This window comes from Polypterus senegalus, chromosome 11 (assembly GCF_016835505.1).
Source record: "Polypterus senegalus isolate Bchr_013 chromosome 11, ASM1683550v1, whole genome shotgun sequence".
In the NCBI taxonomy this organism is placed as follows: Eukaryota; Metazoa; Chordata; class Cladistia; order Polypteriformes; family Polypteridae; genus Polypterus; species Polypterus senegalus.
In genome coordinates, this window is record NC_053164.1 from 68091210 (window position 1) to 68103857 (window position 12648).

General features: G+C 44.4%; 1 protein-coding gene across 1 annotated transcript in view; it reads right to left on the reverse strand.

The window, feature by feature from the left end:
* The window catches only part of LOC120539124 (zinc-alpha-2-glycoprotein-like), a 117257-nt gene that overhangs the window by 40471 nt on the left and 64138 nt on the right, over positions 1 to 12648 (reverse strand). The gene's annotated exons all lie outside the window — the stretch shown is intronic.

A 12648-nucleotide genomic window follows, 5' to 3' on the forward strand; every position in this document is an offset into this window, starting at 1 on the left:
CTGTCCTTTGTTAAGTACATGTGTGATTATACTGCATATTCAGACATGTTTATCTCTCTGCTTTTGTGATGCTTAAATCTTGTATTGAGTGTGATATTAATGCATTTGGTAGAATTTAATAAAATATTTGATGATTATAGTTTTATATTATGCCCAAAGCATTTACTATGGCATTAAAAGCATGTAAAGTGTTTATGGGTTGGTAACACGGTCCGAAGTATTTGAACAATACTGTATTTGATTAATACAATTTTACGTTGGAAGCATCTGTTGTGGTGTTCAAAGCTTTCCAAGCATTTTTGGGCTGGTTAATTTTTTTTCATTTTTGCAGGCTTGGCCTTAATGCTGTTTTTTTTGTTAATTCAGAGGTGGCTTCTGATTTTTAAGGCCTATTGTGCTAATGTTAATTCATCTGCTAGAGTGCAGAATATCTGTTCATACTTGCCTACACTGACAAACCTTTTCTTTATTCTAGTGCTTAATCACTTACAGTGCCAACATTGCTGACATTTGTTTAATTTAAATCAATATTTTATTAAAATATTTCTTATAGCCAAGACCAAGGTTAATTCAATATTAGATTGGAAACTCATATTGACTAGTAGTGCCCTCTGACAGAAACGCAAATGGCCATCATAAGATTTGGTTTGGGTGATGGTCTGCTTCTGAGGGAATCTGACATCATTTCTACACATTCTGGGCTCCTCTCATTTTGGTTCCTGGACTATAAATTACCCAACAGAGGAACTCCAGCATCATTTGACTTGAAAATCCTTAAAGAATAATAGCTGTGGCGACTTGACGCCCTTTTGATGAAGAAGGCAATCTCCTGCTATTTTTATTTTTTCTCAGTTCATTTGCTGTGGTGTAGTCAGTACAGTGCAGTTATAGGAGAAACTCTAGAACCTTTCAGCTCTATTAGACTCCCTCCAACAACTGAGGGAAAATTTACTATGCCCACCAATTTAAGACATGACTCAATATTGTTCATGGAACCTCAGGTATGTTGTTCAGCTGAGGAACCACTGCATATGGACAGAACTTCGGGTGTGGCACAGGTTTTGACACCTCTTAAACAGAAAATGTCATAGAAGCTTATCTGTTGATATTTTAGCGATTGATGGGTTCTAAGCCATAAGAACACCCAGCCCCCTCTAGGCATTCTACCTAACATAAATGGCCTCAATCAGTCTTCATGGTATTCAGGGTTTTCATGGACGGACTTGATGATGATGGTCATGTGGACTTCTGGTCTTTAATCAATCAATGTAGGGACATCACGGTGCTTTGATTAGGTGGTGGTGGCACAGATCGCCACCACAGAAAACCGGAAAAAGAACAGAAGAGAGAGTATGGGTTAGTATGGATTTTGGAGCCACAGCAGTGAATAGGTTGTCATGATTGTCATGGTGGATAATGCTGTTTATTGTTTACCCTAAACTCTTAGTAGATTGGTCCAGCATTAGGCCTAGGACAACATCAAAGAATAAATAGAGGGAAATTAAAACAGCAAAGAGAGAGAGAGTCTGAAAAGAGAAAGAGAAACCACCTGAAAGAAGGAGGCCTCCACCGTTCTACTGTTGCCTTTCTTAAACGAACCTCTGGAGTGTGCCTGGAGCTATGGCAAAAGGTATTGTATTATTGCAGTAGAGCACCTTTTATCTAGTTACTTTTTAAATGAGCAGAGGATATTGGGCCCCAGGTGAATTCAGTATTAAATTCTGGCCATAATATTACCATAGTTGATGCCCAATATGTTTTTCCATGACAGTATTAAAGAAAGAAAAAAAAAGACCTCCCTTACCTGTGTCCATGGTGATGTACCCCCTGACCGATGGCCTCGTGTTGCCTTACGTTTCTGGGAATCACATAGATGCACGTGGCAGTGGTGCTCAAAAGCCTCCCTATGGAGAGATTTTAGTGTATGATTGTCCTATACTCTATTTCATAAGACATGTGAAACAAACACCTTGTCGATTGTATTTCCTTCAAATACTGATCTTATGATGCTTGAAGTAGGAAAGCTAAAAATCACTCACAGTATAGGAAGCTAATCAAGGACTTTGTTAAATGGTGCGACTCAAACCACTGTGGAGGACTGCCGGCTTCCCATGTCGGTCCTCACCCTCAGGCCGCCAGGAGGAGCTCTCCCAACAGCAGGATCGTGCCCCGAGGTCCAGCAGGGCCTTATGGACTTTGTAGTGTCCCCTGGTGGGGACCACCAGGAGTCGCTGTGGGGGGGGCTTATGGGCTCTGTGATGCCCTATAACCCGGGAGTACATCACGGTCACGTGACGGGAAGGAACGACGTGCTCCCGGGGTGAAGAACAGGACTGTTTGCCCTGACCCGGAAGGAAAAAGGAACTGTGGTCTAATTGGACAGGAACACCTCCGGGTCAGGGGCTATAAAAGGACGGTGCCTCAGTCCAGACACTGAGCTGTGCTGGGAGGTGGAGGAGCATAGTGTCTGGGCGAGGAGGAGTGTTTATTGTAGTTAGTGGATTGTTTATTTAGTAGTGAAATATATGAGTAGTGTGGAGGGTGCTTTGTGCACGTTCTGTAAAAAAATAAAGAAGTCTTGGACTTTTACCTGGTGTCTGGAGTTGTACCTGAGGGTTCAAGGGAGCACTAGCGCCCCCTACTGCCACACTGGCATAGCCAGCAGGATTCTCTGGCCGTCTGTTGGCAGGGGACCTGCGTTAAAAATAAATATTGTGTGGGCAGACAACCCTAGGGAAGACCCTCATCACTTCACGGAGGTGCAAACACCACCCACTACCAAAAAAGTCGCAACAGTGTGCGCCATCCCATTCTGCAGGATCATGGGCAAGAAGACTGGGAAAAAGAAGGTCAGTCCCAGCGGGCTGCAGGGCCTGACGGACGCCGAGATGACTTGGACCTACCTGACCGGGAGCGAGGAGGACCGGGCACTGATAAAGGCCGAACGAGCTCGACTGGCCCAAAAGCAAGAGCGCGGTCAGCCATCGAGCGCGCCGGACTGCCCAAGTAGACGGGGAACACCGCTCTCAAGTCTGGAGGTAGGTACAGGTAAAACGCACGACATCTCGGGCTAGTTTTTATCCTGTTTTGCAGACGCCCGCATTCAGAATCTCGGCGGCGTCTAATTGGACAGGAACATCTCCGGGTCAGGGGCTATAAAAGGACGGTGCCTCAGTCCAGACATTGAGCTGTGCTGGGAGGTGGAGGAGCAAAGTGTCTGGGCAAGGAGGAGTGTTTATTGTAGTTAGTGGATTGTTTATTTAGTAGTGAAATATATGAGTAGTGTGGAGGGTGCTTTGTGCACGTTCTGTGAAAAAATAAAGGAGTCTTGGACTTTTACCTGGTGTCTGGAGTTGTACCTGAGGGTTCAAGGGAGCACTAGCACTCCCTACTGCCACACCACTTACACCTGAACACCAGCAAAACCAAGGAACTGGTGGTGGATTTTAGGAGGCCCAAGCCCCTCATGGACCCCGTGATCATCAGAGGAGACTGTGTGCAGAGGGTACAGACCTATAAATACCTGGGAGTGCAGCTGGATGATAAATTGGACTGGACTGCCAATACTGATACTCTGTGTAAGAAAGGTCAGAGCTGACTATACTTCCTTAGAAGGCTGGCGTCCTTCAACATCTGCAATAAGATGATGGAGATGTTCTACCAGATGGTCGTGGCGAGCGCCCTCTTCTACACGGTGGTGTGCTGGGGAGGCAGCATAAAGAAGAAGGACGTCTCACACCTGGACAAACTTGTGAGGAAGGCAGGCTTTATTGCAGGAATGAAGCTGGACAGTTTAACATCCATGGCAGAGCGACGGGCACTGAGCAGGCTCCTGTCAATCATGGAGAATCCACTGCATCCACTGAACAGGATCATCTTCAGACAGAGGAGCAGCTTCAGCGACAGACTGCTGTCACTGTCCTGCTCCACTGACAGACTGAGGAGATCGTTCCTCCCCAGTTTATTCCTTCACTGGGGGGGTAAACTTTAACATTATTCAAAGTTATAGTCTGTTTTTACTTGTATTTTTATTACTCTTTAATTTAATATTGTTTTTTCTATCAGTATGCTGCTGCTGGATTATGTGAATTTCCCCTTGGGATTAATAAAGTATCTATCTATCTATCTATCTATCTATCTATCTATCTATCTATCTATCTATCTATCTATCTATCTATCTATCTATCTATCTATCTATCTATCACTCTTATGTCTGAAATTTTGTGTAGTAAAACACCCATCCAAGGGAGTTGCCAATAGGCTTAACAAGAGTTCTTTAGATATCTCTAACACCACCTCCAGTACAGCCAGTGAAATCTCGCCCTCACCTGAGCTGATGACAGAAGCAGACGAGTCTAGTCACAAACCATGGCAGGAATTATTGCTCTGATATACAGTATATTGATCCCTGTTGCATTCAAAATGGAGCAAAGAAATTACAGTTTCGAAAAACAGAAAACCTTCTGTACATTCCATACTACAGAGGCCTCACTTTATGTTGGTCAATGACTTACTGTAATGAGGGGCTAAAGATTTGGGTGCAAAGCATCATCTGCCTGTGCTTGTTTCTTACCATCTTGAAATCTGCAAGCCTATTTTCTAAACGGACACTTAAAGTCTGACTAGACATTAGAGTGTTCTCAAAACTCCTGTTTTGCTGGATTGGAATCAATGAAGAGGTAAGAGACTATTGTTCCTCTTGTCCTGTGGGTAATTTACATCAAACACCACAAAAATGAAGTGCATCTATTGCTTCTATCTCTTATCAGTATGCCTTCTGGAAGAGTAGCATTCAATATTGGGGGTTCCCTTCAGGCATTAGTCTGTGGAAGGCTGACAAACACAATCAAAATACCAATGAAATGAAATGTCATACAACCTAAAAACTATGCACCCATGTTCAAGTACGACTCAAGAAAGCTCAACAAATGCAGACTACTAAAAGACTGCAGCATTTTGTTCTACAAATCTCCACTATGGGGTTGGGTTGTGGTGCTCATTCCCTCCTCTCAGCCCAAGTTCCTAGTACAATGGCAAGGATTTATGAAATTAAAGAGACTGGTAGATTATATGGTGCAACCACCTAACTGGAGATTCCAGGAATGTGTCTATCATGTAAATATGCTAAAGCTGTGGTGAGGTCATAATGAGTCAATTGATACATTCAACTATTTGCTCACTTTAATTGCAGAATTTCCAGGCTTAATCTTTGGCGATAAATTTTCTTCTTTACAAACATGCCAGTAGCATGTGTCATATATTGTGAATATCAATCAAAACATGAATGACCTGACTTCACACTGTATCTTCACCAACCCCTTTGTCATAGTGCATGAATACCCTTATTGTCATCCCGAGACACGTTATAGTGGAAAGCAGCAGTCTTCATGCTCAAGTCCAATGGGTCCTGAAATCTTAAAATGATTTCTGTCAGTGCAACAGTTTCATGCTTACCTCATGCCTGGGGTTGACAGTCTTATCGAGTGACTTGCTCCAGACATATGAAGTGGAAAATAATCTTGACTCCAGAGACATAAGCAAAAACACCATTTGCACCAGCAGTGGACATTGGAATGACTGTGCCTTTCTCTTTGGGTTTCATGGGGTAACTTTCTGGTATCTGGGGGGCAGCCGGCTTAAAACTCACAGTGCCTGAAGTACTGCATGTTGATAAGTTGTATATTTATAACTAAATAGGGTCTGTAACACCCCGTATAGTGGGATTGTGGGCACCAAACTACACAATGGGAGTCGTTATAGTTCAGGACCGAACTGGACCAGCATGACAGAAGCAAGACGAAGAAACACACACAAAAAAATGATGAGAATTAAACAAAAAATGGTACAGGTGCAAGCAAAAACAGAACAAGAATAATGTCGTGCAGGTTTTCATTTATACTTCAACAGCATTGACACACAAAACTAATAAAGAAGAAGAGTGATAACTACTGTATATACTCACGTATAAGTCAGGTCTTGAAACCTGAATCGATCATAAAATCAGACCCTGACTTATACACCCGTTCAAAAATGCGACACTTAATTTTTTTTTTCTTGCCTCCTCCAATCTCGCATCAGTTTCTCAGACACATCGAATTTTGTTGCAGCAGCGCATTTTCCAATTTCTTTCGCTACTTCAACGACATTTAATTTAAAACCAGCTTTATATTTTATTCTGATCCAACGCTCCATCATAGATAAGGGATGCTCTTACGACAGAGGTGTAAGAGGGTGTTAGATACAAAAAACACAAATCAGTGCAAACATTGCTTCGGAATAGTTTGGATATTATCATGTGGTCACGTAGGCACAACAGACAGAGAGAGAGGTTAGGAGTATGCCCTGATACAGCACATTGCTGCACCCACATAGAAATAAAAGGCAGTGTGCTCCGTGGTTACTCTCTCTCTTAGCATATCATAATCTCTTGGACCAATAGCATGTGTTTTCCGCAATCGACTTATATGACTGACATTATAAAATACCAGAAATTATACGTTAAAATCAACTCCCGACTTATCCGCGGGAGAACTTATCTGCGAGTATATACGATATTTACAGCAATTACATTGAAAATCCAGACTTCACAAAATAAAAAAAATATAGGAAAAATAAATACATTTACATATGCACAAATACATGGTAGTCTTTCTTGATGAAAATCCATCCATTATCCAACCTATTATATCCTAACAGGATCACGGGGTCTGCTGGAGCCAGTCCCAGCCAGCAGAGGGCACAAGGCAGGAGCAAATCCCAGGCTGGGTGCCAACCCACCGCAGTTTTGATGAAAATGTTGGCAGGAAGTTACTCCACACTATCACAGTCTTAGAAATATGAGGAATACACAAAAATATTTACAAACAAGAAAAAGAAGTATATATACAAAAAATAAAAAAGTGCACCAAAACCCAAATAACATAAATATCTCCACCATTTAAGAACAATAACTAGGAGATATCTATAATACAAAAAAAATACATACAAAAATAATCACTAGCTGTAATTATTTATTATTATGCTCTGCGATAAACTGCACCTCACACTCACGAATTGGCTAAAAGACAAACCCTGCAGGCAGGAAGTGCCTTTAATATTTTGCTGAAGAATTTTAGTGCACACTGTCTCTCCCAACCAATTGTGAATGATCTAAGCACATCCACACAATGCCTCTGTTAATTTCATTAAAGTCTCGCAGGCTTTGGGTTTAACTACACTGCCACCTTCAAACAATATTGTAAGCTTTCACCTTCTTTTTATTTTGGGACAATAACTAAGTGCTCCACAACTGTTTCGCACTCCAGAAACAGGTTGCCACGAGTCACCACCTTTGGCCCGGACACTGTGTTATATATTTGACACATCTGAGCTGGGCATGAGGCCCACAAGACAAAAATTACATCAGATTTGGAGTTACACCCCTGTCATGGTTGCCAGATGGCAAAACTCCAAGGGGAGGTGACTTTGATAAGTTCAATAGTCCAAGGGGGACTCCCCATATCTACAATGTTGATAGCAGCAACAATTCAAGGGGAACCCAATCTGGAAATGTACAGCCACAAAACTCCCCTCACTCATCAAAAGTGTCACTCATTGGAAAGGCCCACAGTGCTATTAGGTAGGTTATCAGCTGTCATTTGGTTGTAAATAATTCCCAGACCTGGCAGTCCTGACCCCCATACGCCGTCTTTTCACAAGAATTTTTCTAACTATGCAGTGAACACGGCTTCAGTATATCAAAAATTGTGAGGCTGGTGATGTGGGTGTACACATACACTCAAGTCAAGTCAAGTCATTTGGGGAGCATGCACTGGTACAGAGCGTTGCTGCACCCACTACACGGCGAAACAACTCGGGATCCCGGTTGGCAACCCCCCAGGCAGACACGCGGTCCAGTCCTACCCTCCGGAAATGACCTTCCATCTGTTGCAGCCAGGTGTTACGTGAGCGACCCTTTGGCCTGGTCCAGCCAATCGGGTCCACAACAATGTGGATCCTATGAGCTGGATCACCCTCCGGGAAAAGCACCACATGGCTGTAGTGCTGTAACTGACACTCCCTCACAATGCAGATAATGTGCTTCATTCGGGACTCCATGAGCAACCACTCATTCGACACAAATTCAAACCAACGGTACCAATTACTTTCCGGAGAGACACAGTACCAAAGGAGTCCAGTCTTTCTCTCAGCACCAGGACTCTAAAGACTTGGACCTTCGTCCTTTTGCATAGATATCAGGAGCGCCACACACCCCTTTCCAGCAACCTCATGACCCCCCCATGCTCTCCCAATCCCTCTACTGACTTCATAGGAAGAGTCACCAGAGACATGAATGTCACTAATGAGGTAAGTTAACCTCTTGACAAGGTCAACACTCTCTCCTCAAACAAACACACTGCTGATTGCTGTGCCCAAGAGGTCATTAAAGCCTGGATCTTGGTTTTTATCCAGGACACTCTCAAGCCCAGACACTCAAATTCCTCACTCAGTCTCTCGAATGCCCGATCAGAGTCTCCATTGACTTTGCGAAGATCACAGCATCATCAGCAAAGTCAAAATCCATGAATCTCTCTTCACCAACAGATGACCCACAGCTGCTGGACCCCACGACCTTGCCCAACACCCAGTCCATACAAGCATTGAACAGAGTAGGGGCAAGAACACACCCCTGACAAACCCCAGAATCAACTGGGAAAAATGCAGAGGTCCCGCCATCACTCTGCACAGCACTCACAGTACCAGTGTACAGGCCAGCCATGATATCCAGCAACCTCGAGGGGATCCCGCAAACCCTCAGGATGTCCAACAGGGCAGCTCAATCAACTGAGTCGAATGATTTGCGAAAATCAAAGGGTGCAAAGAAACTCTGCCGATATTTGTGTTTGCGCGCTATAAGAACCCTCAGTGCCATAATGCGGTCGATGGTAGACTTCTTTGGCGTAAAACCGGACTGTTCTGGTCGCTGGTAGGTGAGCAAGTGATCACAGATCCTATTGAGGACGACCCTAGCAAGGACCTTACCCGGCACCGAGAGCAGTGTTATCCCCCTGTAGTTGCTGCAATCCAGGCAATCACCCTTTCCTTTCTGGATAGGGATGACAAATCCCGTTTTCCAGTCAGTTGGGATGATGCCAGTCTCCCAAATGGAAGCAAAGATTGCTTGCAATGCCAGGAGGACAGCCTTACCACCAGCCTGGAGAAGTTCACCCTGGATACCACAGATCCCTGCAGCATGATCCCCCTACCCCCACCCCAGCTGGTTCACCACCTGTGCAATCTCAGTGAGATGCTTTGATCCTTCTATAAGCAGGATGTGGGTCGCTAGACCACAGATGGTGTTTCACTTGCTCACAGATTCCTCTAACAAACTTCTCTTTATCTGCCCTCAGAGCCCTCGCAGCCGTCCTTCTCAGTTCCCGGTACAGACCAGAGTTGCCATTGAGCCGTGCGCTGCAACTCCTCTTAATGATATCCAGGGTGCCCTGCGAGATGAAACACCTCCTTCTGGGAACACCGATAACACCAACACAACGCTCAGCAACCTTCAGGATCTTGTCACAGAAGGTCTCCCACATCACATTAGGATCAGCAGTCGTACCCAAATCTGAAAGTTCCTCACACAAACTGCGTGCAAACTCATTAGAAACAGCCTGGTCTTGGAGTCTGGCCAAGTTCAGGCTCATTTTCCTAGTAGGTAGTAACCTACTGGACCTAAGCTGGATCCTAAGAGTAGCAACAACAAGTCTGTGGTCAGAATTCACAAACTGGGCACTTCTGTAGACCCTGCAGTTTTGCAAGAGCATCTGCCCATGAGGATGTGATAGATCGCCTTCACCACACCACCAGTATTGGAGTACCAAGTCGCAACGATGTGGTTCAGGGTGCTGAAACCAGGATCCAGCAGTTTGCAGCCCCAGACCTTTTGCAAAGTCAAGGAACATGAAGCCACTTTCACCATGGTCACCAGACCCATGGGGATCAAGACAATCCTCATAGCCAGCCCTGTCAGTACCAGTGGTTGCACTGAAGTCTCCCATGACCAGAGGGTATGACATTAAACTGCATCCGGCCCTGCAAGAGGTCCTCCAACTTGCAGGGAAATCTTGGGGGTTGGTGGTAGGATTAGCACTCCAGCCACCGTAAAAAAACTTCACAAATCCCTGAGACTAAAGAAAGGACTCCTTTTTGCTCTACGCGGGAATAGCTCTGCTGCAGCCGTCCATAGGAAGGCTGCTAGCATCATGAAGGGGAGGGGGGAAAACCCTCGGGAGCCCTATCCTTGGAAGAGTTGAAACCGTTGGAGAGCCAATAGGGTCAGGTCTATTGGGGATCGGAACTGAGGTGCTGAGGCGTTGCCTGTTGTACGGCAGCACTCAGGTCCCAATTTGAGGGGGCCCATACAGGTGGGCGTATGGAACGTCTTGTCTCTCCAGCAAGATGATCATCTTCCTCAGCTGTCAGAGGAGCTGCGTAAACTCTGCATTTCAGTGGCGGCACTCTCTGAGGTGCGCAGGCCAGGAACTGGCCAGATCTCTATAGGTGGATACACCCTTTTATTGGTCTGGTCAGTCTGATGGCTATCATACTCAGGGAGTAGCTATTGCTGTAGTGGATTGGCTTCTTTCGATGGTGTCCAATGTCACACCTTTCAGCGAGCGTATTATGAGACTTCGATTACGGCACTCCATGGGTGCCTTGTCTGTTGTTTCAGTGTATGTTCTGACCGCTGTGAGTGATGTCTTGGCGAGGGAGACATTTTATTTACAGCTTTGCTCGGTGGTTGATGGGTGCCCACGAGGTGACACATACACTCACCTAAAGGATTATTAGGAACGCCATACTAATACGGTGTTTGACCCCCTTTCGCCTTCAGAACTGCCTTAATTCTACGTGCCATTGATTCAACAAGGTGCTGAAAGCATTCTTTAGAAATGTTGGCCCATATTGATAGGATAGCATCTTGCAGTTGATGGAGATTTGTGGGATGCACATCCAGGGCACGAAGCTCCCGCTCCACCACATCCCAAAGATGCTCTATTGGGTTGAGATCTGGTGACTATGGGGGCCATTTTAGTACAGTGAACTCATTGTCATGTTCAAGAAACCAATTGGAAATGATTCGAGCTTTGTGACATGGTGCATTATCCTGCTGGAAGTAGCCATCAGAGGATAGGTACATGGTGGTCATGAACGGATGGACATTGTCAGAAACAATGCTCAGGTAGCCCGTGGCATTTAAACGATGCCCAATTGGCACTAAGGGGCCTAAAGTGTGCCAAGAAAACATCCCCCACACCATTACACCACCACCACCAGCCTGCACAGTGGTAACAAGGCATGATGGATCCATGTTCTCATTCTGTTTACGCCAAATTCGGACTGTACCATTTGAATGTCTCAACAGAAATCGAGACTCATCAGACCAGGCAACATTTTTCCAGTCTTCAAGTGTCCAATTTTGGTGAACTTGTGCAAATTGTAGCCTCTTTTTCCTATTCGTAGTGGAGATGAGTGGTATCCGGTGGGGTCTTCTGCTGTTGTAGCCCATCCGCCTCAAGGTTGTGTGTGTTGTGGCTTCACAAATGCTTTGCTGCATACCTCGGTTGTAACGAGTGGTTATTTCAGTCAAAGTTGCTCTTCTATCAGCTTGAATCAGTCGGCCCATTCATTCTCCTCTGACCTTTAGCATCAACAAGGCATTTTTGCCCACAGGACTGCCACATACTGGATGTTTTTCCCTTTTCACACCATTCTGTGTAAGCCCTAGAAATGGCTGTGAGTGAAAATCCCAGTAACTGAGCAGATTGTGAAACACTCAGACCAGCCCGTCTGGCACCAACAACCATGCCACGCTCAAAATTGCTTAAATCACCTTTCTTTCCCATTCTGACATTCAGTTTGGAGTTCAGGAGATTGTCTTGACCAGGACCACACCCCTAAATGCATTGAAGCAACTGCCATATGATTGGTTGATTAGATAATTGCATTAATGAGAAATTGAACAGGTGTTCCTAATAATCCTTTAGGTGAGTGTATACACTGCATGACTCAAACACAAGACTCTGAAGCTGTCCAACTGCAGTACTAGTCACCAGATTTCTTTCTGCACCAGGGCCCTACTATATTTCTTTGAAACAAAGGTGCTGGTGTCTTGTCTGTGAAGTTGAAGGAGCATGTGTAAAGCTTCCTTGGTGGCTTTTTCAAATTTAGTGCCACAAGGTAGTCCTCCATAGTGGTGTTTGGAGATAAAGATGTCACTTTCTGTTCAGCATAATATCTTGTGATAGGCACACTCCTGATATTGATCTGCTTTTTTAATTACTGTGGCTACCTTTAAGAAGATAAATGGTATTCAACTTTTTCAACATCTTTGTTGGCATACTCTGTTTAACCTTAACTAGAAAACGTTCAATTGAGAACTGGAAACTTGTGATTAATAAAAAGGAAAGATATGGCCCTCATTATAATGCTAAGAATAAAGGGCTGTGTGTGGGCCTTTGTGATTTGCACTCCTTATAAAGTTCATCCCTATCTGTAACCCTGAAATAAATTAAGATAAAGTATGTTTAAAATCAATTAATTTATGTTAGGCATTACAGGTAGAGTATATGGTTCATGACAAGGGATAAAATGCAAATCAAAATACAA